At 38.3% G+C, this 27,688-nt stretch overlaps 1 long non-coding RNA gene across 9 annotated transcripts in view; it reads right to left on the reverse strand.

Annotated features, from left to right (window-relative positions):
- The window catches only part of LOC140608082 (uncharacterized), an 848,352-nt gene that overhangs the window by 471,587 nt on the left and 349,077 nt on the right, over positions 1-27,688 (reverse strand). For all 9 annotated transcript variants that reach the window (XR_012010065.1, XR_012010062.1, XR_012010058.1 and 6 more), the window contains one exon: positions 8,948-9,068. This is a non-coding gene — a long non-coding RNA (uncharacterized lncRNA). The remainder of the gene's footprint in view (positions 1-8,947; positions 9,069-27,688) is intronic.

Below are 27,688 nucleotides of genomic sequence, written 5' to 3' on the forward strand. Positions count from 1 at the left end.
ACCATCCATCAAATTCTTAAAGATTTTTAGTTGTAACTCCAAAACCCAATCTCCATCCCTGTCATGCCATCTGCACGGCTTCTAAGAGTATCCAAACTACCACCACAGGCCTGAACTGTCTCAATCTATTTGTTGACTGCCACCTCACTACTATTCATTTTGTGCACAGCAACACTATTAAAATCCATGCTCTTGATCCTGGCTTCCTTGCTTTTTGAGGTATGGCCCCTGCTTCTGTCTAATAGTTTCCCTGGCTGTACTAACTTTTGAAATCTTTTTTGAATACTTGAAATCTGTACTTGCCATGTAGTTTCTTATCATACCTCTATCTCTGCATGGCTGGCTTCTCTATGTGAGTCTCCTCTTAAAACATCTTCCTCGAGACCTACCCCTGGCATAGTCAGGATGACTACATAAGTCATCCTACTCTCAATTGTTCTCTTTTATGTTTGCCACTACACTTATTTTCTGACGTTTTCTAGCTTATTCTACTTGGTCGTTGTTGGTGGTCTCTGCCACTTACAGCATAAGTTCTATAAGTTCAGAGAGTCATTTTGTTTACTGGCCATGACCAGTGCTTGAGATCATTCATAGCATATAGTAATCATTAAGTAGTTTTCTGAAAGCATGGATGAATGGAAGTGACCTATGAGAAACTATATAAAAAGTAAAGGAGAAATAAAAAGATATGTCATAAACTTTTTCATCATAAATTCAAGATTTAAAATAGAAACTTTTATGGTATATTGCCAATATTTTATGAAATATGTCAGTATCTCATTTGTCATTTTATGTATACATGTGGAAGAGAGGTTTTACTCTTTGTGCTTTTCTGAATTCTTCTTCACATTCATTAATTGCTTATTAAGGAAGTAAAGTTTGATTGCAAGCATTACCAAAGATAGGCTGAGTTGGGCCTGGATTCTTGATAAGACTTGTAAAATGCAAACATATTGGAGAATTCCAACACATTTTTAATAATCCTGTTCATTAATGTCCTCTAATCAAAGCAGAACTTGTTACTTAAATAAGTATCTTTCAAAATTGAAAGGTAAATAAGATACTGCATTTTTTCTCTCTCATGTTTTCAAACAGGTGGCATATGTTCCACTTGTGAAAGTGAACAGGTATGCCAACAGTTGCGAGTGAACTAAATGGCCTTATAAACTATCAGGCGACATTTAAGGGCATTCCACTGTATAAGGGTTTTCACCCTGGAATTCAAAAGAACCCAAATTGTACCTAGTTTGTTCTCTTTGCTTCTCCTATTCATGAAAACTATTTCTTTACCTGAAATTTCCTGAGCATGTCTTACTAGGGACAACTACAAGTTTGTCTCTTTTCTTGATGGCATTGGATATCTTACTTAATTTTGAATAGCCCTTAATATATGTCCCAGATTTTAGCAGAGCCACTAGGCCGAGCACTGGTAGATCTGAAAGGTGGTATATGTTGCAGTGGGAAGAAGGTCACTTACAAGGTCAAAGAGACAAATGTCTCCCCCAAATTGGCTGATTACTAGCTTTGCAACTAGATATTATACTTGTTCAAGTCTCAGTTTTTCACCTATGAATTAGTAACTAATCTTACAAGGTCATGGTAGAAATTAAATGAGATGATAGGTGTAAGACTGTCCTCTACTCTCAATTTTAGTACTTACCAGCAGTGGGACTTTGTCAATTCACTCATCAGGTCTGGATTTTAGTTGCTCACTTTCAAATTACAGCATTATAATGTCTCCATGTTCTTAAAGGGATCAGATCAAAAAGTCTAAGATACTTATACATACAAGCTTGATCATTCACATGGGAATGATCACATGTTCATTCACATGTTCAATGTTTCTGATAAATCCCTTCCATGTTAATTTGCTGTAATATCATCTCTGCTTTACCATGTAAAAGTGCTAAAATTAAATCTGATTTCCTTGAGAAAGCCACCACCTTCTTTCAAATGCATCAAGTGCCAAGTCTGTTTAAAGCTCAGCACCCACAGTGTGTTATAATGTAGGAGGCAATGGTGGTCCTCTTGGTAATGTTCATAACTGCACACATACCAAGATTTCAAATCCCTAAATAAAATGTAAGAACTGAGTGACAGGCATTAAGTAGGACACGTGATGTGATGAGCCCTGGGTGTTATACTATGTATCGGCAAATTGAATTTAAATAATAATAATAAAAACAACGTTTTGACTTTAATGTAGATCATCTGCATTTTAAAAATCAATCTGGGAAATAAGATACTTCAGCAACATGAAGACTCTCACCTTCTCTAAGTGTTCAGCCAGCGACATAACTACACCTAGATCCGGACCCAAGAGCCAGATGGATGGCAAAAGAGCTTTCCTCCCCACTTAAAAATCCCCTCAGCTTCCGTGTCACTTTTGCAATATACTCGAGCCCAACTTCACTTGATTCTTTTCATATTTTGTCATATAAGAATAAAACATAGATAAAGAAATATGCAGCTGAAAACGCATTTGTATTTTAATCGAGAACTGTGTGTTCAGGAATTAATCGCTCATGCAAACAGAGATAGTAATCAATCATAAGTGTTCCTTTATATCTGCAGCAACTTATTACAGAGAGAAGTATTTCTGGATTCTGAGAAATTTGCTGTCAGAAACACTACACAGAACTCCTTTCTTTTTTAATTTTCTCTGAAAGGAGAAATGAAGTAGGAGGGATGCTTTTTTCCTTTGCTGTGACCTGAAAATAGACAGGAACAGACAATCTGTAACATTGCTATTTAAATCAAAATTCTGAAAGTGACATTAGTCATTATTTTTATTTAGTGTTGATAATCATAGTAAGATAGGCATAATACTTTATAAATGTATATAAGTGTATATATTTTAATTGTGATTCAGAAGACAGCAAGGGACTTGGGACAGGAACCCAGAGCTTCTGTCTATATATCCTATATTACTTCCATATTACATTTCCTCATCTGATTTACAACAATTAAATAGGTGAAATAGAAAGAATTTGAGGTATCCGAATACTTTTCAGGTATGTATACACATAGAGTACAAAATTTAGTACAAAATATTTGTTTTCATATCCAATAATTAAGATTTGGGGTCACATTTTGCAATTAAACAATACTTTTAGAATTTAGGATAGATCTGCTTTCAACCTCTATTTTCCATATTTAAATTTTCAACTTTGAGAAATTTGCAACAAATTTAATTGCTAATCAGCATAAACCTCAATCTGTAAATTGCTTTGCGAATGTTCTTAAATCTTTCTACATAGTTCATCCTTTACTGAACATATCTTCCTGATGGGAACTATATTTTTTCTTTTTTATAATGCCTCATAATAGGAGTATTGAGAAATGAAGACAGTGAGACCTTAGTAAATCTTGGTTGTCTGATTTTAGTTATGTAGATTTTAAAGATCTCGCAGACACCAGTAAACTGTCTCTATGTTCTTCTCATACTTTAAACTATGAGGTCAAGAGCGAAGCAGAAGGCCATCTCAGTCTGACATTAAGTAGGAATAATCTCTAATTCACACCATTCAGAACATGTCTAGCCTCAACGAGTGCTGAACAGGCCTGCCATCTTCCAGTGTTTGAATGGGAGATATCATGCAAACACCAAATCCTACAAGGACTTTAAGACAGACAATATTATCCAATGGTTAAGAGTATAATGTTTAGAGTTTAGGAAACTGAGGTTCATAATTAAACTTTCCTATGTGAACTTAAACAACCTAGTTTAACCATTCAGTCATCAGGCTCTTCTTCTATGGAATCGGAACAATAGCAGCACCTATCTTATTGGGTGTGTTTCATAAAAATTTTATGTTAAAGCACATACCACATTTTGACCGGTGCCTGCATATGGTTATTCTTCGTTTGATAGTACCGAGTAATCATAGTTTTATTGTATGTATTGAATTTATTGTTTATTAGTGCTTCCTTTAATATTGCTTACCTTTTGCCCACTATTCATTTACTTAGCAAATCCCTGTACATTTTCACTGGGCACCAACTATGTAAAAAACACGATCCTGGGTGCTTGTTGCACAAAAGCATGTCTCTGTTCTCAGAGATTTTGTAGTTAATTATATCTACTATTACTCATAACTCTGCACTATGCGTGCTCAACTGTATCTTCTATTGCGTTATCACACTAATGCCATTATTCAGATTATCTCATAAGGAAATGTAAAATTTTGACTGATAAATGGTTCAAGCAAAAGTGGGTTAATGCGACAAGAACCTCATCGTTTTTCCATATTGAGAAACAGACGTGACACACAACTGTCATCCACAAAATCTCAATGTTAGAACTGAAGGAAAACCCAATTAAACACATTTGTTATTTATTCTCTTCAGTGATTCTCCTCTGTACATTTTCTATCATTTAGTCTAAAGTTCATTCTCTCAATTTCTTGTCACTTTCTCAACTTACTTTGATATAAGATAAATAATGACAACCAAAAAATAAGGCTAGGGTATAAATAAGAAAACAATATAGTAAAATCTTGTTAATCCAATGCTACTTCATTCAAAATAACATTCAAATCGAATCAACAGTTATTCCCCAGTCAAATAGATACGGTTTTCTCATTAAAATTGTTCATTTAATACAAAGCATGCATTATGAATTATTTAAGGCAGAAATTAGGTCCCCAGAGTACCTTGCATTATTAAAGAAGTAGAATAATTCCAAGGGATGCCAGGAAACAGCTGTATATCAGCTACAGTGAAACTGTATTTGTGATTACTTGAGGCTGTAGGATTTGGTACATAAGATAATTATTCTTTCACTTCTTTTCTTTAAAACAAATATTCAAGACCATTTCTGGAAGTTTACCACATTTTCAGGAAAAGATTTCCCTACTTCTTACAACGTTCAGTACTTGCTACAGATTTAATTTTAATAATTAGAGAAAAATAAAGGAGATTTTCTTTCAACTATGATCTAATGTTTTCAATGAACTGGTTTTTATGACCTTGAATTCCTAAAAACTGAAAATTTCCCATTGTGAATTGCTATGTTTGTATAACTGGAGAACTAAAAGAAGTGTGCTGTCACAAAAATGTTCTAAATATGCTTTAGGAAAAAATATTGGAAGTTTCAGATTGCATTTTTAGAGACAAATTCCCTCAGCTTTGTTATCTTTGAAATGGAGCTACCATGATTTGATATTCAGAGGATCCAGACTTAATTTAATTTTAATGTCTAAGAACCTGAGGATCGTCAGATAAGAAGTGTTACAAAAGCAGAAATTACAAGGACTGTTTAAAATGTTGTTAACTGCATCACCTCAGTGTAAAAGGAAGTCTTGTTTTAGTCAAAATCCTTGGAGGAAAGGATGATATTTCTCTTTTAAAACTATTAGACAGGCTAAGAGCCAACAGTACAGTGAGCGTGGTCTGAGCTATCAGGCATGATGTTAGTGTAAGATTTCCCCTCTGTTCTAGGATGCGTAACTGAGAACAATTATTCCCTGCTGTGGCCCAAGTTGTGTCAATATGACAATTCATTTGAGAGATTTGTAAATCATTAGGAAAGGTTTAAGGTATTTTATCCCCCGAAGGACCACGATGTGCTATGTCACCATGGTGATTTATGACTCCTTCTGAATTTCCTTAGGATAAACCACGTGCAGTTTAACATCCTATACTCTTTAAATTAGCCAGCATTACTATCTCTACATGATCCATTTATAACACAGGGAGGGGTAGATTTGAAAGTTAAATCGCAAAGTCATATGAGAGCAGGATATGTGTTTTACAGTAATAACTCATGTAATAGAACTACAGTCTTTTTTTTACATTGTACATTTAGGTTTATTATTCATTTTGAGTTGATTTTTATACAAAGTTTAAGTTCTTGGCTAAGGTTCATTCTTTGTATATGGATCCTCATTTTTTTCCAGCTCCATTTATTGAAAAACAAATGTATCTAAGTTACCTTAATATATATTTCCTTGCTATGTATACAAATAGATATAGAAATGATTATAGACGTGTATACAAGAGTTAATATACATATATATTTACTAACTCTGCTGAGAATACCTATAATCAGTGACACCCTAGAAGCAAGGAAAGCCAGTTCAACTCATAAAAGAGGCATGATAGCATTAACCTTGCTGTTTTATTAAAACAGACGTTCATTCAACAAATATTATTGTTGACTATCCATGCACAACCTCTCAGGTCAACAGGAAACTGAAGATATGAACCCAATACTCAAAATATGTAGACAAAAAAAATCTTTATGAATTTCTTCTACTGTCATTTCAGCTCCATGATCCCAGAGTCAAAAATAAAACTAACAAACATACAAGCCTCCCTCTGCCTTCTTCCCAGACTTTCTTTTGGAGCAGAGCTAATGTTACTGACCTAATAGGCAGTAAACCCCTTTTAATGCCAGACAGCCAACTCCAATCACTACTCTTTAAATACATTTCAAAAGCCAAAGGAAGTGGAGAGTCAGCTTAAGTCCCTCTGGGAAAAGCCTGGGTGCTGCTCACAGGGTTAATGTCTTCAACAGAGATCCAGAACTATTTCTCTATTTCTGCTCAAGGAGAGAAGGCATTTCTCCTTCTCTTTCCCTATAAAATAAACCCTAGATATTTAAACTTTCCATTGTGTGCCTAATGAACCTCTGCTAATCCTCCAAGGTGTGACTCCTTCTCAAATATAAGCCACAGTCAGTCCCACCCTACCCTTCACTATGTCCTCCTAGAACTTCTTAGATTCATTCACCTGTGGGTCATGCATCCTGCAACATGGGCACATTCCTATCTCCAGAGCAAGAATACCAATGGTAGAAGGACTCAGGTCCCATCTTACCTTGTATTTCCAGAGTTTAGAGAAGAGGTTGGCATTCATGAGGTACTTACTGACCTAAAAGATGGACCCCTTTTCCGTTAAATACCTTTAAGTGATGGAGCGATGGGTTTGCGTTCTACAGCTCCAGAATCAGAACAGAGTCCCAGAAGTGGAAGCATCATGCAGAGGTCACATTGGAATGAACAAAAGAAACTGCCATCAATACATAGAAGCCACCAATCACTAGAAAAGAGCCTTTCTCACTGGATGCATTCAAGCAGAAGATGAACAACAATCCGGCCACAACGTTCTACAGGGAAATCCAAAAACCAGATTGGTTTATAGTATATAGAATTTATTTATTTTCTTTTTTCTCTTTTCCATACATGTAGTAAGTGAGCATGTGGTGATTTTTTTTTTTTTGGTTTTTATTTTTTTTATTTTTTAAAGATTTTATTCATTTATTCATGAGAGATAGATAGAGAGAGAGAGAGAGAGAGAGAGAGAGAGGTGGGGGGGCACAGAGACACAGGCAGAGGGAGAAGCAGGCTCCATGCAGGGAGCCCGATGTGGGACTTGATCCTGAGTCTTCTAGGATCAGGCCCTGGGCTGAAGGCGGCGCTAAACCACTGAGCCACCCGGGCTGCCCATTTTTTTGGTTTTTAAATGAATGACAAACTTACCTTGTGACATAACAAGCATGAAGAAACGATGCACCTGGATAACCTCACTCTCCTCTATGGTTTCTTTCTACTTCCCACTTTACTTTTTTAGTTCCCTTGTCCAGGTTTGAACCAACCACTGTGTGTGTGTGTGCGCGCGCATGCATATACCTTATTAGGTCTTGGTCCTGGCCTCTTCATCCTTAGTTTGGATCTACCTCTTTGGGTTACTAGACTAGGCTCATGTCCCCAGTTAGGTTTTAAACTCCCAGGTCTTCATCATCTGCTTCCTTCTTTCTCCTTCCCCCCCCCCTTTTTTTTTTTCTGTTTTGACAACACAACTTCTCCTTTCTCCTCCACATTGCCCCAATCCCCAGTCTCAAACCACTTCATCCCTGCAGTCCAAGACCCCACATTCTGGGGTCCAAAGATTTTGCCCCTAACCCTGTGGAAAAAAAAAAAAAAAGAGCTTTGGCTCTGTTCACTCAGATTGTGGGGGAAGGGATAGATTAGGAAAGCTATTAAGGAAACCAACTGCATTTCAGAAACTAGAAAGCGGTGGTGCCAGAAACACATCCTCCACAGCTTTCCACTACCACAGTCACAAAGGTCTTGCCTATCTTTCCAGCCATGGGTCAAGCAACCATAGCAGGCAGAGGCAAAAATCATTCTGCTTTTTTAACATTTTGCTTTTTATTTTTAATTATTATTGTAAAAACACCGCAAGCGTTTGCATACACCTGTCAAAAGGTTCCACTCAGACACTCAAAGCTTTGCCATCTGAACTTAGAACGCAGAACAATCCATGTCGAGGACAGAAATCAGGATTGTATAGCAATCCCCAGATTATGGGTCAGACAGGTGGGACGGCACGATGACAGCAGTGCTCCTGGCCCCTCGTCACCCTGTGCTTGCAGGGTTACACAGAAATATAATTAAGGGGCTATGCTGGTGTGCCTCTGATCTCAAGGTTAATTAGCCACTGGAAAATGACACCTTCAGGTGTCCTGGATCATAAGCACACTAGCAGAAACAGCACGATTCTAAATTGACAGCACTGACGCCACAAGACAGCAGAGTTGAAACCAGCAGAGGTGAAAACAAAGACTGACATAGGTTGTGGCACTGCTGACAAGATGGAAAGGGGACACATTCCGACTGCCTTTGGTAGAAATAACTGAAACCAAGAAAAACCCATGATGCCTCACTGTTGGGTGTGAGCACTGTCCCGTAATTAACTGTGCATGGAAAGCTTTATCGCCTGTGCTCCCCGGCCCCTCCCTTCCATCCCCTGAGAGTTGGCACTCCAGAGCCCGCACCCATGACCCCAACACACACACCACCTCCCTATGATGTGCCAGTTCTCTCCAGAGACACTCCAGTCCAGCCCAGAGGAGTGTGTCAAGCACCTCTCGCCGGGTGCTAACACATCTCAGAAAGTGTCTTACCTTCTTGTAGCCTCTTACGTTCTTTGTAGCCCTTACCTTCTTGGAGATTCATTTCCTTCCCACGTAATGGCTCTTTTCTATTCTACGTCTCATCCTTTCCAATTTTCGAGCTATGTCCAGACTGGTCTGCTCTGGGAATCTGGCACATCCGTGCGACCTGGAAGAGAGAAGCTCAGTGAGACAGAGACTTTGCGCCCCTCAACATCAAAGATCCTAGGGTTTCTCACCAGGTGTTTTGTGCCAGCCTATGGAACTGGGCCCTGGCTAGAGAGGGAGTGTGTTGTTGGAGGGGTGGGAGCGGGGTGGGATAGGAGGTTTTGTGGGGGTTTTTTTTTGTCCTTTTTCCTTTGGTGAATGGCACCCAACCGACCAGCATGGAACCCCACTTGGGTTTCTCTTGAGCACTGAATGCACCGTGCTCTGCTCTGTCTCCAACCAAATCCCCTCTGCTATCAATTTGTAAACAACTCAGCTCTGCCTGCATAATATGTGAGCAGGCAATGCCAGCGCCACACTGTGCCCTTCCCTGCTCCCAGCCAAGTGCACCTGCTGCCCGGGGCTCTGGCTGCCGCTGTTGCTACTGCTGTTATTATGCTTTGCCATCGCCTGCCCTGCTGCTTGCTGGGCTGGCGGCACATCTTCAGCATGGGGAGGAATGTTTATTAGTTTTAATTGGTGGACACGGCTGGACAGTGACATTTGGGGAGTATTGTGTGTCATTCACCCTGTACCAGGTGCCGGCTGTGATGGCAGATGTAGGTAGATCAACTTAGAATACAACCTACACATTATTCCCTTTCCAGAACAATGCAGCTGCTGTGCCTCTCGCCTACCTATGGGGACACACTCTCCGGTTTCTTTTTACCCCTCTTGTGCTTTCCTAAGTGGAAAAGTTTTATTTATTCTGGAATACAGTCGCCTCATTCAAAAAAAAAAAAAAAAAAAAAAAAAGAATCCATCTTCTCCAAAAATCATAAACATATAGTCTGTGAATGCAAGTATCTTTATGGGTGACCTGAGGATCTCCCTGGCTTTACTGTAAACCTCCCATATGCTGTAGGAATCCATATACTTCCCAAGTAATATTCTGAATATCCACTTAGCAAATCTTTTTTATACACAAATAAAATGTTTTACTATCACTTTCTACTCCTACTCAACTCTGTAACTAACCCCTCAATGTTCAGAAGCCTCAAAGCTGCAGGCTTTCAACGTACGAGAGATTTGGTTCTCACATGTGTCATTACCCTTCCTCGTTATGTTGCTTAATTGCTCCTCTTCCAACAAGGGTCAAGCAGTAACAGCCCATGGCAGAGCCAGGTGGAGGCACCAGCAATCCCTCTCTCCAGCAGCAGTGCATAGGAGTTGCCAATTGCCTCATTTTGATGCACTAGTCTTGGACAATGGTACAAAACCACACACACACACACACACACACACACACACACACGTGGCCTAACCTCAGCAAATAGTCATTTGGTCAAGATTCCTTCCTCTACCTCAGCCCCTGAGCAAAGCCTGGCCTTCACCACATCATCAGAAGCCAAAAACTTGGCTTGGAGTTGTTGCTTTCTGCTTTAAGAATGGTGGTGTGTGTCACATATAGCTTCTGCTTGTTTATACATTTATATCAGCCTCAGCTGCTGCAGGAGGAGCTGAGAGTGTGTACTCAGCTTCTGCAGCACAGAGCCAGGAACTGTAAAACTCTTCTGCCCCCTAGCGGTGCAGCAAAAGCTACACTCAGCAGAAAACAGTAAATTCGTCTATAGGGCCGGGGATATCAACTTGTTAAACTTTGGCTTCAGTTTAAGGGGAGACCATTAAAACATATACCCCATGCCTCAAGTGCAGTGATTAAAAGTGACCCCAAAGTAATGTTTTAATGATACTAGATCCTTAAACAGTCAACGACTGAACAAAATGCCCTATTGCTGGTAACTAATTATAGGATTCTCAATTGTTGACTTAAAAAAAACATAGTGACCCAAGCAAATAAAATCATTATACTGAATTTCTCCCCTAGATTCTCAGGCTTATTTTTTTTTCTTCAGTTTGTTTTTTTACCATCTGTTGCTTAGCTATGTACTAATCCAAAGTGCAGGGAAGGCTTAGTGTGGTTATAAGTGGAAAGGAGATTAGCTTTGAAAAATATATAGTGTATGTCCTAGCACAGAGCACCTACAGCTACAGAAGATGTCACTCATCCTAAAACATTGGAAAAGAGGGGAAATTCAGGATCTACATAACTAATGCACTATAATACTGCAATTATTGAATCATATTTTCATATGATTTTAAATGACAACACAGGATACAGAAATGCTGCAAAGTACAATTAACTGAGTAATTTCCAAATCACTGCTGAGTGGATCTCAGCCATTGTTTTAACACAAGCAAATGTGATGTCTAATGAAGTCATCTTAGCCATTCTTCTTCAAAAGGGTTTGAGGAAGAATGAATACTCTGAAAGGATTTGGGGAAAATGGTCTAAACAGCAGATGGCATGGCTCCTTCTGTATGCTCAGCATTCAACAGCTAGAGAGATTTAGATAACGCTGAAGGTGTAGAAATTGCAGAATCAAGTATCTCTCTTCCCTCTAAAAAAATGTAAAATAAGAAAACAAAACCTATGCATCATTTATGGATGCCCCAGGATAGTCTTAAATCATGCGATCCACATATCCATGAAAAGATGCCTAATGGATTCCCTTGCTTCATGACACTGATGGCCCCCTTGGTATGTGTATGTGTACACACACTCTCTCTCTTTCTTTCTCTCTCTCTCATTCACTCTGAGACGAGTTAGAGAAACAAGTCTGTATCTACCATGTGAGTAATATTCATTTCCAAAGCAAATATACCAGTGAGCAGGGAAGCACAAAGGTATTTGCTAACTAAATGCTTCTTTTATCAACTCAGTGGTCTTCCCTGCTTAGAAAGCTTCTCAAACGTGTATAATGGGATTAAAAGCACTCTCAATAAAGTTCATTACCTTAGTGGTCCTTCCCATCTTCTTGTGAAATTAACTGTATCTCCTATATGTATATCTACTTAAGGTAGTAATTTAATGGCAATAACAGCTATATCTAAGAGGGTTATTTTTCCCTTGGATCTGCTTCCCACTTAGAGTGCTCTTCATGTTTAGATTAAAACCCAGAAACACTGTTTTCCTTCTGTTTTGGGGAAATGATGAAGAAAATGACAAAGGACAAAAACTGAAGACCTTTTAAGGCAATAATCCTGCAAAATGATTATGTCACAAATACTTTTACATGAATATCCGGTGGGGGAGGAATGAACTAGGTATGTTTGATTTACACTAAATAATCCTATTTTTATTATTTCATCTCATACTCTCCTCTGTCCCCTGCTCCATCCCCATACACATGCATATACAACCTTGCCCTGTTTTGCCAAATCACATCCATGCTCCCTATTTTCCTACACATTCAAAGTGGGTATTCTTAAAAGCCTTGTTAGATAGAGGTTTTATCATAATGCTCATTTCCCCTCCTTTCCAGACAGAGCCCCGATTTTTGTTTCTTTTCCACCTTCTCACACTTGACACAGGAGACTGAGGCTCTCCCCAGGACTAAATATCAACTTGCCCAAACTAAGCATCATCCCTTTAATTAGTGGAGGGTGGGCATGTCCCAACCGTTCCCAATGTCATGGGAGGCGTGCTGTGGAAGTAGAATGCAGACTCTGGATTCCTACCATGAAACGGGAAAGAAACTGGCCTTTAGGGTGATGATAGAGGATGAATGGAATTGAGTCTGTGATGACTTTAGACCCTAGGATCCACTAATCCCAGGGCTCCTGACCTTTAAATGAAAATCAGCACTCTAGCCAAGTGGATACTCTTCTATACCTTTGTTCAATAGTGTGCTGCAGAAAAAGCACAAAAGGCTGCAGATTATGTTCTTTTCCACCACCAGCTAAATCCAAAACCTAACCATTTCTACATTGCCTCAAAATCATTCTAACTGTCCTAATTATCCATTCTGTCCCCCTTCACGTACATTTATAAAATTGAAAAGTATCTCTCAAAATAACCTTTTGTAAACTATTCTTCATTCGCTATTTTAGTTCAGCCCCTCATAACTTTTTTTTTCTTGGAGTCTTGTTAGAGCCTCGTAACTTCTCTATTTCAAATTAATCCTTCACTCCGCCTATAACAGGACCTTGTAAATTTTAAATGCAATAGGTCCCCCCCCTTTTTTTAGATTTTATTTATTTATTCATGAGAGACACAGAGAGGCAGAGACATAGGCAGAGGGAAAAGCAGGCTCCATCCAGGGAGCCCCATGCGGGACTCGATCCCAGGTCTCCAGGATCACGCCCTGGGCCAAAGGCAGGTGCTAAACTCAGGTATCCCAATAGGTCCCTTTTATGCAAAACTGTACACCCCTACACGTCTTCTGCCTTAAGGTGCAAAGCAAACCTTTTGTGTGGTTGGTAGGCACTTTTTGACCCATCCTTAGCAGAGGGGAAAAAAAGAAAATCAAGCTTTTCTCACCCTTCTTGTCTTCATCCTCAACCATCCAGCCATAGTGAAATAACTATACACCTAAAATTTTGTTATTTATTGCCTCTGGGCCTTTGTACTTTGGTTCCCCCTGTGATATGGTCTTGCATAAATCAACTGTAAGTCTAGTTCATCTCAGCTGGTTACATTGTAGGGGGTCAGTATCTGAGAAGCCATCTCTCCCATCCTAACTTCTGCTTCGGTTTCTCCTCCCCTATCACACTGGACTTGCCTCTCGTGCAGTACTGAGCTCACTGCCCACTCTCTTTTGTTTGTCGATCTGCTCCACTAGTGGATGAGCATTTTCAGAGTATGGACCATAACTTTACCAACACTTACTACCATACCCCGTACAGAAGAGGCTTTCAATAAATGGTTTTCGATAAAATAACACCTAATGGTGACCCAACTTAAAAAGTAGTAACTGTAAAGGCAAAGAGCTAGTTAGTGATATGAATGCAAGTAGAATTGAGAACTCCTGATTCCCAGTCCTGTTATCTTTTTATTACAATATACTGTTTCAGATTAGGTTTAATCTGGACCTCAGTGTCTAAAACTCAGAACTGTCATTTAAGACAAATAGCTTCTTCTAAGGACTTTACTAAGCCCTCATAGTTAGAATGGCCTGAGGCAGATCTTTTAACCTTCCTATCATCTTCTTTCTTATTTACAAAACAGGGGTAATAGTATTGTTCATCTCTTTTTGCTAAGAAATGATTAATGTAAGGGCCAGTGAAACCAATATCCATGGAAATGATTAAAGGCAAGGCTAAGACTCAGAATATCCTCATGCCCCTCTTTGGTCTGCTAATATCCCTCTGTATATTTATTGAATACAAGAAATTCAACATCCGTACAATTCAGAGTATATTTCCCCTATAGTATCTGAGAAAGTGATAGGAAACAAAGAATCACAAAGCCCATCATCTATACATACTTTTCCCTGTTACAAAATGGAGTTTCACATCTTTATATTTCACTATGTGTTCATGTATCAGGCAATAAGCTCTTGACGCTGTAACACGCTACATTCCAACGCATTTAATCAATTCTATGTTTTTAGGTTTATACCCTGACATAGTGTGCATTTTGACTCTGCTCAGTATATGGTAGTATAAATGCAATGATTTTTATGGGGAAAGATCATAATTAGTTGGAATTTAGTGAAATCTGAGTTGTCTTTCAAGTCTGAATATTTTAAGAATGATCAGAGCTATGTTGCTATGTCAATAAAAACAATATCCTCTAGACAGATTCTTTTCTCATCTTCTTCAGTTTCCCCTCAAATTTTACCTTAAAATATAAGACTTTCTCAACTATTCTATTTAAAATGGCAGCTCCCACCCCAACCCCTCACCTGCCCCATCTATCTCACACACACGCACAGGCTTATTTTCTTCCCTGGCTTTAGATGCTTTCCTGTTCCATGACCATCCCTGTACCACAGCACTAAGTAACACACCATTTATTTTGTTTATTGACTTAGTGCCTCTTTGAAAACTGTACGTCTCATGAGGGGAGAGGCAGCTTCAGAGGGTGGTTTTCTTTATGTAGGATCTGCAGTGCCTAGAACAGCTTCTAGCAAGTGGGGGGTGCTCAATAAATATGTGCCAAAATAATGAGTATCTTCTACTTCATAGATTTGGAGACTCCCAAAACAGGACTTTTTTTATCCTGTGACCTCTGACCTGCTTTGTTTTCTTGACACTTTTTTTTTTTTAACATATCACAGTTGAAATGTTTTTTGCCTTCAATGGTCATTCTCCAAATGGTTTGAGCATCCTAATTTCCATTAAATGCTGCCACAGGTTCACTAGATGATACACATTTTTATCATGATATCCTAATATCATTGAAGTATTCAGAAATCTTCTCAAGTATGTCCTCTGGAACCTACAGTCTCTGATGAAATATCTCATGGATGGGGCATAAAGCTGATAAAATGCTAAAAAAAAAATTAATGGATCCACATTTTATCTCACTGCTTTAAAAAAAAAAAAAATTATCCTCTGAGAAACAAAACGTGAGGATAGGAGTTAAAAGAAGGGAATGTTCTCCTGGCTTACAAAGTGCTCTCCCAACTCCATGCTAGCTCTGTATGCTGCTGGCAGCCCGTGTACCACTCCAGAAGATAACACAGGAAAGTCTGTTTCTAAGACAACAGCATTTTCTTTTATATCTTATGCTACAATCATAGTTTCTATTACCTCAAGGACCACCTGGGAGTATGCCAAAAATAAAATGGTATAAATTAAACCAAACAAATAAGTATCCCTTCAAAGGGTAAAAATAAATAGAATTTTACTGATTGGAAGTATTATAATCACTTTATAAGCAATTTATGTTGTGCTACCGTGACAAAGAGGCAAAATTCAAATATTTTAAAACAGACTGCATTTTAATTAAAGAAGTGGCCATTGAAGGGAACACACCTTCTACTTTTAAAAGATTACTTTTCTGACGATATCAGAAAATAATGGATTATATGTACATTTCAGACCTTATTTTACCATCCTTCTCAATAACATACGAGCTTACTCATTCTATGTCCAAATTTTCTTCATAAAATGGAAATAATACTGCTATATTTGAATGAAGTAAAAGAATTCATAGATTGAAAAGAGCTTTGAATCTTCTGTGTGAAAATCTTAGGAAAACCTACAATAAATTTAATACCATGAATAATTCACCACTGATTCCAAAAATAATCCTTGTAGACATTAGTAGTAAGTTCTCTTATTCTATATAAATGTTAAGACCTTCATTCTATTAACAATTACATTTCAGTCTCATGAATATTAGCAGAACATGTGTTGTTAAAAATTATTTCAAGCGTGCTTTTCTTATATGATATCAAAAAGGGAGAGAAAAATATGTGTTTGGGTTAAAGGAGTTTTTAAAAGAATTACCTTTGTACATTTTAAAACTAAGTTATACACAGTATGTCTGTGTAATGAATCAAAAACAGACTGCTTATTCCTCCACAACACCAATTTTTCCATTTATAATCATGCTTAAGATTATAAAATAATTCAGTAAAGTTTCTTTTGCCTTTTTTCTATTTGAAGGGACTTATAAGTTCAAGACAAGAAAAGCAACACATAAGGGCAGAAAATGGTTGTGATAAAGTACAGGGATAATTAATAAGTACCTACCATGAATAAAAAAAAAAAAGAAGGGAGATAAGACAATAACACAAGCCAGATTATGATAAATGCCAAAAAGCAGACACAAACAATGTCCTAAACATCTCAAAATGTGAACAAAAGATCTCTTCCTTTATGCTAGACCTCCTTCCAGTCTGAATTACAACACAGGCAAAAGCTATTATAAATGCTAACAGGAAAAAAAAATCAGATCAGAGCATTGTATAATTTTCAATTTATCCTTGTAAGACCAAAAACTACCAAATATACACTTTATTTTTGAAAGGTTTTCCAAGATGTGTTCTTTCTATTTTCTTTTGTTTCTTTTGTGAGCCTAGTGTAAACCTCACGCAACCGTAGTTCTCTCTGCTGACAGGTGGGCATTTCATACCACCTTTTGTTCCCTTTCGTTCAGCCAGTTTTCAACACATGTGATTGCTCTCATAGCCAAGCCAATTTAAATTATTTGGGGAATAAGATTTCATTAAACACTACATCAAATGCCTCACTGAGATCAATACATATTACCTCCATTATATGGCCTTTATTCACTAATGCTGTGCCTCTGCCAGGACCTGGAAACAAATAGGTGGTTTATAATTTACATAGGACATCCATGAGTCATGCTCAGCTATTCTGAGTTTCCACATATGGCTTTCTTTAAAATTTATTATTTTACTTGACTAAGGAGAGGATTAGACGTGTTTGAGTAAAATATTCAAACTGAATCTGCTTGCCTATTTTCAAAAATGAATGACAAATATAAAACATTATAGGCAAAATGTCAGGTTCTGTGACTTCTGAAAAGTCAATCATTCTTTATTTGATAATATATTCATTTCCTTAAACAATTTCTATCCATTATGTTGTCAGTTTTTCATAATGAAAAATACATTTTATAATTGAATTACTTTGGATTAACTTAATATGCTCTGTATACCCAATTATCTAGCTATTGGAAAATTTTTTACACTTGAATATTAAACATTTTGGCCAAATGAAAAAAGAAATCTGCCCACAAAAGACACAAATGCTGCTTTCAATATTCTGAATAATTTATAATGATGGCATCAATGAACTCACATAACATTAACTGTCAAAGGCAGTCTCACCCAAAAGCCCTAAAGACAAACACTGTGTGTTGAGCCACTGGCAACAGGAGAACATGGAGTAAATGGAGACTCCGGTTACTATGGCTATGCCAACACTGAAACCCTTAGCTGAGAACATCAGAAAGAGCAATTCAACAGGAAGTATTAAAATGATATACTGCCACAAATTGCAGCTTATTTTTGGTCTACAATTGTTGGTAAATTCTACATATCTCTGGTTTGCCTTTAAAGCACACAAACTCTGAGCTTATCAGGTCTGTTTACCACATCTCAATGTTAAGAGTATTACTAGGATGAAAGGATAGAAAGACAAATTACACATGGATCAATAAATACATAAACTTTTAGAACATTTGAGGAGAAAGAATGCCTACAGGACATTTGCTTTCACCTCCTTACTTTTAGGAAGAAGGGTTCCATTGATGTTAGGAGACTTTCTCTGAGAAATCTGCTTCTCTCTGAGGCAAGCAGATTCAGTTTGAATATTTTACTCAAACACGTCTAATCCTCTCCTTAGTCAAGTAAAATAATAAATTTTAAAGAAAGCCATATGTGGAAACTCAGAATAGCTGAGCATGACTCATGGATGTCCTATGTAAATTATAAACCACCTATTTGTTTCCAGGTCCTGGCAGAGGCACAGCATTAGTGAATAAAGGCCATATAATGGAGGTAATATGTATTGATCTCAGAGTTAGCACAACCAGTTAGAAGCGGAAACAGAACACAGTATTTACACATAGATCTTTGGAAGAGAGAGGGTTTGGCTCTAGATCACCACAATAAATCAAGTATCACAATAAAGTGAGCCAAACTAATATTTTGGTTTCTCAGTGCATGTAAGAGTTACATTTGTACCTTACTATAGTCTGTCAGGTGTCCAACAGCATTATGTCTATACAAGGTACATCTTAATTTTAAAATATTTTATTGCTACAAAAGGGTAACCATCATCTGAGCTTTCAGCGGGTTGTAATTTTGGTGGTGGTGGATCTTGTCTTGATTTTGATGGCTGCTGACTGATTGGAGTGGTCCTTGCTGAAGGCTGGGTGGCTGCAGCAGTTTCTTGAAATAAGACAACGATGAAGTTTGCCACAATGACTCTTACTTTCACAAATGATTTCTCTGTAGCATGTGATGCTGTTTGGTAGCATTTTACCCACAAGAGAGCTTCTTTCAGAACTGGAGTCAATCCTCTCAAAACCTCCCAGTACTTTATCAACTAAGTTTGTGTAATAGTCTAAATCCTTTGTCATCATTTCAACAATCTTCCCAGCATCTTCACAAGGAGTAGATTCCATCTCAAGAAACCACTTTCCTTGCTCATCCATAAGAAATAGCTCTTCATCTGTTTAAATTTTATCATGAGATTGCAGCAATTAAGTTCCACCTTAGGCTTCACTTCCAATTCTAGTTTTCTTGCTATTTCTACCACAACTTCAGTTACTTTCTCCACTGAAGTCATGAACCCCTCAAAGTCATCCATGAGGGTTAGAACCAACTTCTCCCAAACTGCTGTGAATGTTGGTATTTTCACCTCTTTCCATGAATCACAAGTGCTCTTCATGGAATCTAGAATGGTAAATATTTTCCAGAAGGTTTTCAGTTTATTTGTCCAGATCCATCAGAAGAACCATTATCTATGGCAGCTCTAGCCTTATGAAATATATTTCTTAAATAATAGACCTGAAAGTCAAAATTCCTTCTTGAACCAGGTGCTGCAAAAGGTTGTATTATAAGGCATGAAAACAACAGTAATCGCATTGTACTTGAGCTCTTGGGTGGCCAGGTGCATTGTCAATGAGTGGTAGTATTTTTAAAGTAATCTTTTTTTTTTTCCCCTACACAGTTTAATAGTAGGCTTAAAATATTCAGTAAACCATGTTGCAAAATAGATATGCTGTCATCCAGACTTTGCTGTTCCATTTAGAGAGCATAGGCAGAGTAAATTCAGTGTAATTCTTAAGGGCCCTGGGATTTTGGAATAGTGAGCACTGGCTTCAACTTAAGGTCACCAGCTGCATTAGCCCTTAACATGGGAATCAGCCTGTTCTTTGAAGCCAGATACTGACTTCTCCTCTCTAGCTATGAAAGTCCTAGATGGCATCTTCTTCTAATAGAAGATTGTTTCATCTACACTGAAAATCTGTTTAGTGTAGCCACCTTCATTCATGATCTTAGCTAGATCTTCTGGATAACTTACTGCACCTTCTATATCAACACTTGCTGCTTCACCTTATATTTTTATGTTACCCAGAATCCTAAAATTTTCTCCATATTGGCAATAAGATTGTTTCATTTTCTTTCTTTCTTTCTTTCTTTTTAATTTTATTTATTTATTTATGATAGTCACAGAGAGAGAGAGGCAGAGACACAGGCAGAGGGAGAAGCAGGCCCCATGCACCGGGAGCCCAATGTGGGATTCGATCCCGGGCTTCCAGGATCGCACCCTGGGCCAAAGGCAGGTGCTAAACCCTGTGCCACCCAGGGATCCCTCTTTTTTTTTTTTTTTTTTTTTTAAAGATTTTATCCATTTATTCATGAGACACAGAGAGAGAGAGGGAGAGAGAGAGAGAGAGAGGCAGAGACACAGGCAGAGAGAAGCAGGCTCCATACAGAGAGCCTGGTGTAGGACTCGATCCCGGGACTCCAAGATCATGCCCTGAGCCGAAGGCAGACGATTAACCACTGAGCAACACAGGCATCCTGATTGTTTCATTTTCTTTTCATCCATTGGTTCACTGGAGTAGCATTTTTAATTTCCTTTGAGAGCTTTTCCTTTGTATTCACATCTTGGATGTTTGCTGCAAGAGGCCTAGCTTTTGGCCTGTGTTGGCTTCCAACATGCCTTCCTCACGATCTTAAGCACTTCTACCTTTTAACATGAGTAATTTAGAGAGACATGCAACTCTTCCTTTCACTTGAACACTTTGAGGCCATGGTAGGGTTAATAATTGATCTAATTTCAATATTGTTGTGTCTCAGGAATAGGGAGAGACATGGGGGAATGGACAGTCAGTAAAGCAGTCGGAACACACACATTAAGTTTGCCACCCTATGTGGGTGCAGTTTGTGGTGTCCTAAAACAATTACAACGGTAACATCATAGATTACTGATCACAGATCACCATAACAAATATAATAAAGTCTGACATTTTGTGAGAATTACCAAAATGTGACACAGAGACATAAGTGACCAAATGCTATTGGAAAAAGTGGCACTGACAGACTTGGTCAACACAGGGTTACCACAAACATTCAATTTGTAAAGAACCCCTATCTGTGAAAGACAATAGAGCAAAGCATGATAAAATGAAGTATATCTGATTGATTTCTAGTCTGGGACTCTACCCATAATACCATGCTATTTCTTCATTTTTCAATAAGAGGAGCATAATGTTTTGGATTTTACAGAATTCAAAATCCCTAAGAAAAATTGTTATAATATCTACAGTCCTTTATAGAAATTTTAGAATTCCCAGGTGTACTGATATAAACTATATTGAAAACCTGCTCAAAATTCATTGCTATAGCCTATATTTAAAACAAGTATTTTGCTCATTATATTCAATTTTATAAAGAAAAAGACCTGGAATAAATCAACAGAAGCTACTCTCTCTCCTTACAAAATCTCATTCCATCATGTATTTTCAACTCCCATTTACATGATGATTATTGAAACCTCTGGATCTCCAGCCCAAATCTCTCTGGCACTGTAGACCTCACTAATTTAACAGTCAACACTACTTTATGACTGTGAGCACCTCAAACTCAAAATATCAGAAGTAGAACTTATCCTGTTTCTGCCATGCCCATACTTCACAACAAAACCAAAGAAACAAAAATCAGGCCAGTCTTCTTTCTCTTCCTTATTCTCCAATAGTAGAGGGGAGAGCCAGCATCCATCCATCAAGCAGCCCAAAGCTAAGCTCATCCAGCAATTCTTCCATCTTTGTTTCTTTCCACATGGAATTAATCACCAAGCTTGTCTACTCACCTTCTAAATACCTCTCCCCTCCTTGAGATCTGTGTCTGGGCTCCCATCCTTTTTCCATCCTTCAGATCAATCACACCTCAGATCCTTCACATTATTCTCCTGGATCAGAACAGTGGCTGAATTGCTCTGGCACCATTTTAATTCTAAAACAAACTTAAAACCTGAATTTCTCTACGCTTGTGGTGAGCATAGCATAATGTATAGAAGTTGAATTACTGTTTCACACCTGCAACTAATATAACACTGTCAACTTATTTTTTATTTTTAAGAAAGAAACCTGAATTTCTTCTCGTGGTCCACATTCTTTACTATGGTACACAAGGACTGTCATGATCTGACCCTGAGTTACCTCCACAACCTCCTCCTTTCCACTCCTGCTTCACTACTTAATCCTCTCTCTGCATTTAACTCCTTACAGTTCTCAGAAGGTTATGTGCTCTCTTTCATGTTCAGAGCTTTATGGAGTGTATTCCCTCTGTGGGGGATAATCTCACTTTCTCTAGGTCTTGCCACCTGACCCCACCCCTTTTAACTGAGCAAAGACGCTCTTCCTTCAAATCCAGCTAAGCCCTAACTTTTTTAGGAAGTCTTCTCTGTCTGCCACAGATGTATCAGATGCTGCTCATAACAGTTACCATACAAAAGTAAACACATCTCAATTCATAATTAGCACACACCATTGTGTTTCTCTATTTTGAAGTTAAGTTTTCAATTTCTTTTAAATCTGCTAAATCCCGACAGACCCCAGTTTGGCAAAGCAAGGCAAGTGGATTAGATGACCTTCTACATACATACCTTCTAAATGTAAATATTTATATTTTTGATAGCATACTAAGCACTGATTTTAAAGGAAGAAGAGTACTGATTTCTTAAATGTTATGTATAAATTATTTAACATTCATGATCTCATTTAACTTGATATCAGTGGGAATACCTAATGTTACAGTAACAGAAACTTAAACTAGTTTAAATGCAAATAACTTATCTCACATACACAAAAGAAACCTCTAGAAACAAGAATTAGTTGTACTGAATTAGTCCAACTGAATCCAGGGCTCAACCAGTATCTTCAGCACTGGTTCTCAGATTCATTTTTGTCTCTACATTCCTTAATCTCATAGAAAGAGTGCCTTAAACAGCTAAAGCTCACACTGTTCATCTAATAATTCTAATAAAAATTGATTTTTTTCTTTCCCAATAATTATAACAAAAGTCTCCTGGCTAGATCTTATTGGACCTACTTAGGCCATGTGAATAATTATCTGTGACCAGAGATAATGAAAAGTAGGATTAACTAGGCTAGGTACCCAGCCCCCAAGGAAACAGTAATGGAGTCAGGCCCAACCATAGTTCACAGTCTATCAGGGTAGGCTTTGCCACCAAATAATAAGCTCTTATTATAAAAAGGGAGATATATGATGGCTATAGGCAAAAATAGCACAGAGTCCACAACAAATTTCAACAATTTGTGAGGTTGGTGTTATTATCTCCACTGTTTTCCCAATAGACTACAGGTCAGCAAACTTTTTCCTCAAAGGACCAGAGAGCAAATATTTTATGCTTTTTGTGAATCACATATGGTCTCTGTCACATATACATTTTTTTTTTCTACAACCCCTCATAAAGGTAGAAATCTTTCTTAGCTTAAGGGCTGTACAAAATTGGCTATATGTCAGATTTGACTTTGGGTCATAGTTTGCTGATCCCTGCACTAGACAAGTGAGTAGTAAGCTGAAGGCAGAAGTCATGTCTTCTTGGTTTTAGTATTCTCAGGTCTAGCACATAGTGAGTGCTCAGTAAACGTTTTCTGAATAAATTCAGACTTGGTTCATTTAAATTGAGAGCTGGAATGAGAATGTGAATTTCAAACTCACTTCATATGGAGCATTAGAATAACCAGAAATAGAAGCTCTTTCTTAGAAAGTTGATTAAGGACCTTTGACCTCAACTGCCCGAGGAAAACCGAGTTGGGAGAGAAGGGAAGGGTGGAAGTGAGAGAAGAGTTGTAATGGTAAAGAAATTCTTCAGGGGATCCCTGGGTGGCTCAGCAGTTTAGCACCTGCCTTTGGCCCAGGGCACTATCCTGGAGTCCCGGGATCGAGTCCCCAGTCGGGCTCCCTGCATGGAGCCTGCTTCTCCCTCCTCCTGTGTCTCTGCCTCTCTCTCTCTCTATCATAAATAAATAAATAAATCCTAAAAAAAAAAAAAAAAAAGAAATTCTTCATGAGGTTATTAAAGACCACAGAGAGAATGCACAGGAGTTTCCGGCAGGACTGTAGAGGGGAAAAGCAAAGGAACTGAGAAAACACTCTCCTGAGGCATCGCCTGCCTACAAGCTCATGGAAAGAAACTACCAAGAGGCAGGTGGGAATGCCTTTTGTTGTGTTTTTAAACACAGATCCAATCTCACTTATGCCTCCAAGCTCCTGAAGGCTAAAGCATGCGGTTCCCTATGGCCACACTAAGACATATAGCGGTAGTAACATTCAGGGGAAATGGAGTTTATGTGACAGCTGCACTGAATTAGTATAGGAAGAGAAATTACTTTATCTTAGGGAGTTATTTAATTTATGCTGTATTCAGTATTTTATCTTCAATGAACATATGTCTCAATTTGATCTAGGTCACACTACCACCTCAATTAATCCATGTCATTTTTTCTAGCACTATGATTCCAATCAGCCTTACCTAAATGTCCAGCCCTTTGATCCCAACATCTTTTTCATATTACTCACTCCCCTTTGAAGTTGTCTTTTCCTCTTCACATAGCTTATGAAATCATGTGAGGGACTACACCCAATCTCAGCTCCTTGCTCCTCATAGTGGCTGAACTGGTGGCCCCCAAAATGATGTGTCTACGTCCTAATTCCAGTATTTGTGAATGTTACCTTATTGTGGGGTGGGGAAATCTTTGCAGATATAATTCTGTAAAAGATCTTGAGATGAGATCATCCTGGATTATCCAGTTGAGTCCTAAATTAAACAACGAATGCCTTTAGGAAAGACACACAGAAGACAGAGAAGGTGATGTGTAAACAAATTTGAATGATGTGGCCATGAGCCGGAGAGGAGAGGAGAAAGAAAGTGAGCAGGGGGGCAGACACTGGAGTGATGTAGCCACAAGTCAAGAAATGCCAACAGCAACCAGAAGCTGAAGAGACAACAGATTCTCCCTTAGAACCTTTAGCGAGAGTTCAGCTCTACTGACAGCTTGATTTCAGATTTCTGACCTCTAGAACTATGAGAAAATAAATTTATGTTGTTTTAAGTCACCCAGTTTGTGGTCCTTTGTTACAGCAGCCACTGGAAATTGACACATTTCTTTTCCTAGTGTACTCTGGGTCACTCCAATGTTCACTTCCTCTGGACCTTACTACCCCGTGCATTAGACATAGCTGGAAAATATTCACAATTCCTACCATTTTAAATCTAGGACCACAAACTTCCCTGGGCCGTTCATTGTTCCTGTTCTCCTTAACAATGATTTCTTATCCTTGCTCCTGGCTGACAATCTTACTTTCTCTTTCACTGAAAATAAATAGAAGAAATCAAAGAAGTTTTATAGCCTTTCACCCTTCAGTAGGTACCCATTTATCCTAGATATGTAGATCAATTATTTATACTCCTCTCTAAATATCTAAAGACAATCCCACTCCAGGAGTAGATCCATCCCTTCTTACCTATCAAAGTTCAGGACTCCAAAAATTGTTTCTCTCTTCTACATCATGTTTTCTCTCTACTGAATCATTTCCTTCAGCATACAAATACGTTCTTTATTTTTTCCTTTTGCAGCAAAACTCCACCAAGAGTTGTGTGAACCCACCCACTCCAATTCCTCTGCTTTCGTTTTGTCATAAGCCCACTCAAATTGAGATTTTGCCAGTGATTAATTACTGACCTATTTATAAAAAGCTGCTGCTACTTTGGTTCCTGTTGTGGGCCTCTATGGTATTTCCTGCTAGCACTCTTCCCTTTGCTTGGTAACTCACATGGGTCTAGAAGGAATTGGTTTATTTACACATAACCTCACAATCTGACTACAATCAATTCTGAAAGTAAACCATTGTCTAAACTCAATCACTGCCCTTTCTCTGAAGTCACATAAAGTAGTAGTATCACAAGCTATGAAGAAATACACACCTAGGTTAGTTTCCAGTTATAAGGAGGGAATCATTCTGTAAAACAACAGTGACAACAAAAATGAATCCCTCATGCAGAAAAATACAAACAAGAGAGATGAAGAGAGATGAAGGGGTGGGTACTGATATCTAGTTCTTGAAATCCTGGTCATTCTAGTTTCAGACATTCGCAAGGTAGGACTGCAACCCTGTGCTACTGATATGGATATTATTCAACTTCCTCTTAGATTCAAAACCAAATTCTCCTCTCAAATGTTTTTCTTCTTATTGGCAAAATCATATCTTTCCTATTTGAAAATTCTGCATTTGGTAAAATACAGAATTACAACCCAACAAGTCACCAGCACTATGTTAAGATAGTCCGAATTCCAAATCTTGTCCCTAAGAGGTATAATAAAGTTCAAGTGGACATGTCCTGGAAAGTGAAGCTGAGTTAATTAGATGAACCTCAGAGCAAATAAGTGAAATAAAATATTCTCCCCTTAGGAAACATTTCTAAGAAATAAGAATGACAATCTGAAATAAAAATCAGCTATGCCAGTAGGTCCGTGAACCCTTGTTTTCTCCATGTGCTTTAAGCCAAGATTTGCAATTTCAAGAGATATAGGGTACCAGGCAAATAATGCAAATGAGGGTCCTGAACTGGATTTTTTTTTTAAGATTTTACTTATTTATTCATGAGACACACACACACACACACACACACACACACACACAGAGGCAGAGACACAGGCAGAAGAAGAAGCAGGCTTCACTCAGGGAGCCCTACGTGGAACTCGATTCCAGGTCTCCAGGATCAAGCCCTGGGCTGAAGGCAGCACTAAACCACTGAGCCACCTGGACTGCCCTGAGCTGGATATTTGAAAAAAAATTCATAGAAATAGTGGGAAGTGCAGACAATAAAGACACTTTTTCCTTACAAGGGACAGGTTCTGCTCAGCTCTAGCCATTTGTCACCACTTCTGTACACTTTAAGAAATCCAGAAATTTTCATCTTCAGGTAAAACCTCTGTTTATAAATAGCAGTTCAAGGCTTTACAACACTGTGCAGGCCAGACATCTGCAGGCTAAATGCAGGTTCCAGCATCCATTTATGGTCCAGGCTGTATACTTTCATTGGTTATCTGGGACCAGAAATGACTAAGCAAATTATGACCCCAAAGAATCAGATACCTTTGTAGGGGCCTCCTAGGAAAGCCATTGAGGACGTTTTGTTTTCTTTCATCTCTGATATGACTGACTTCTTAAATTTCACACAGACTTAGCTGGATACTTTTAAGTTGTGGGCTAACGAGTTACTCCCACGTAGTTGTATGCGTAAGAAAAATGTGGTGGTGTTTTATTTACTACATAATCAATAGGACCATTCTTCACAGAAGCACATTCAACTGGATAGCAGAGATAAAAAATAAAGTACTCCAATCTAATCATGCATGCTCTTTAGACAATTCATCTTTGAGGGGATTAGCGCTGTCTTATACATTACCTCTTCTTTCACCAACTCTCTGCGGAGATGGTATCAGACTACATAGCATAGGGCACTTATATGAGGAGTGTTTGGCTCCTTCTGGATATTCATCACTAGCTCTCTGGTCACCTGCTGTGATGCCATTTGCCAGTAGGGTTAAGTGGACATTCTGAAGGTGTTCAATCCTCAAGCCTCTGGCTGGTAAAATAGTGGTGTGTCCATGAACTCAAGTAGCGTTCCAAGGGAAGTCATCATTTGCCAACAAGGTCCACTTGGCTCTTTCTGGCTCTAAAAGTCTAGCAATAACTCCCATGTGGATCCTCACCCCAAGTAACCTTCAAGGCAGCTGTTGACTTCAAAGCCTTGCCACTCAGCTACAAGGATGCC

The sequence above is a fragment of the Canis lupus genome, chromosome 17 (assembly GCF_048164855.1).
Source record: "Canis lupus baileyi chromosome 17, mCanLup2.hap1, whole genome shotgun sequence".
NCBI lineage: Eukaryota > Metazoa > Chordata > Mammalia > Carnivora > Canidae > Canis > Canis lupus.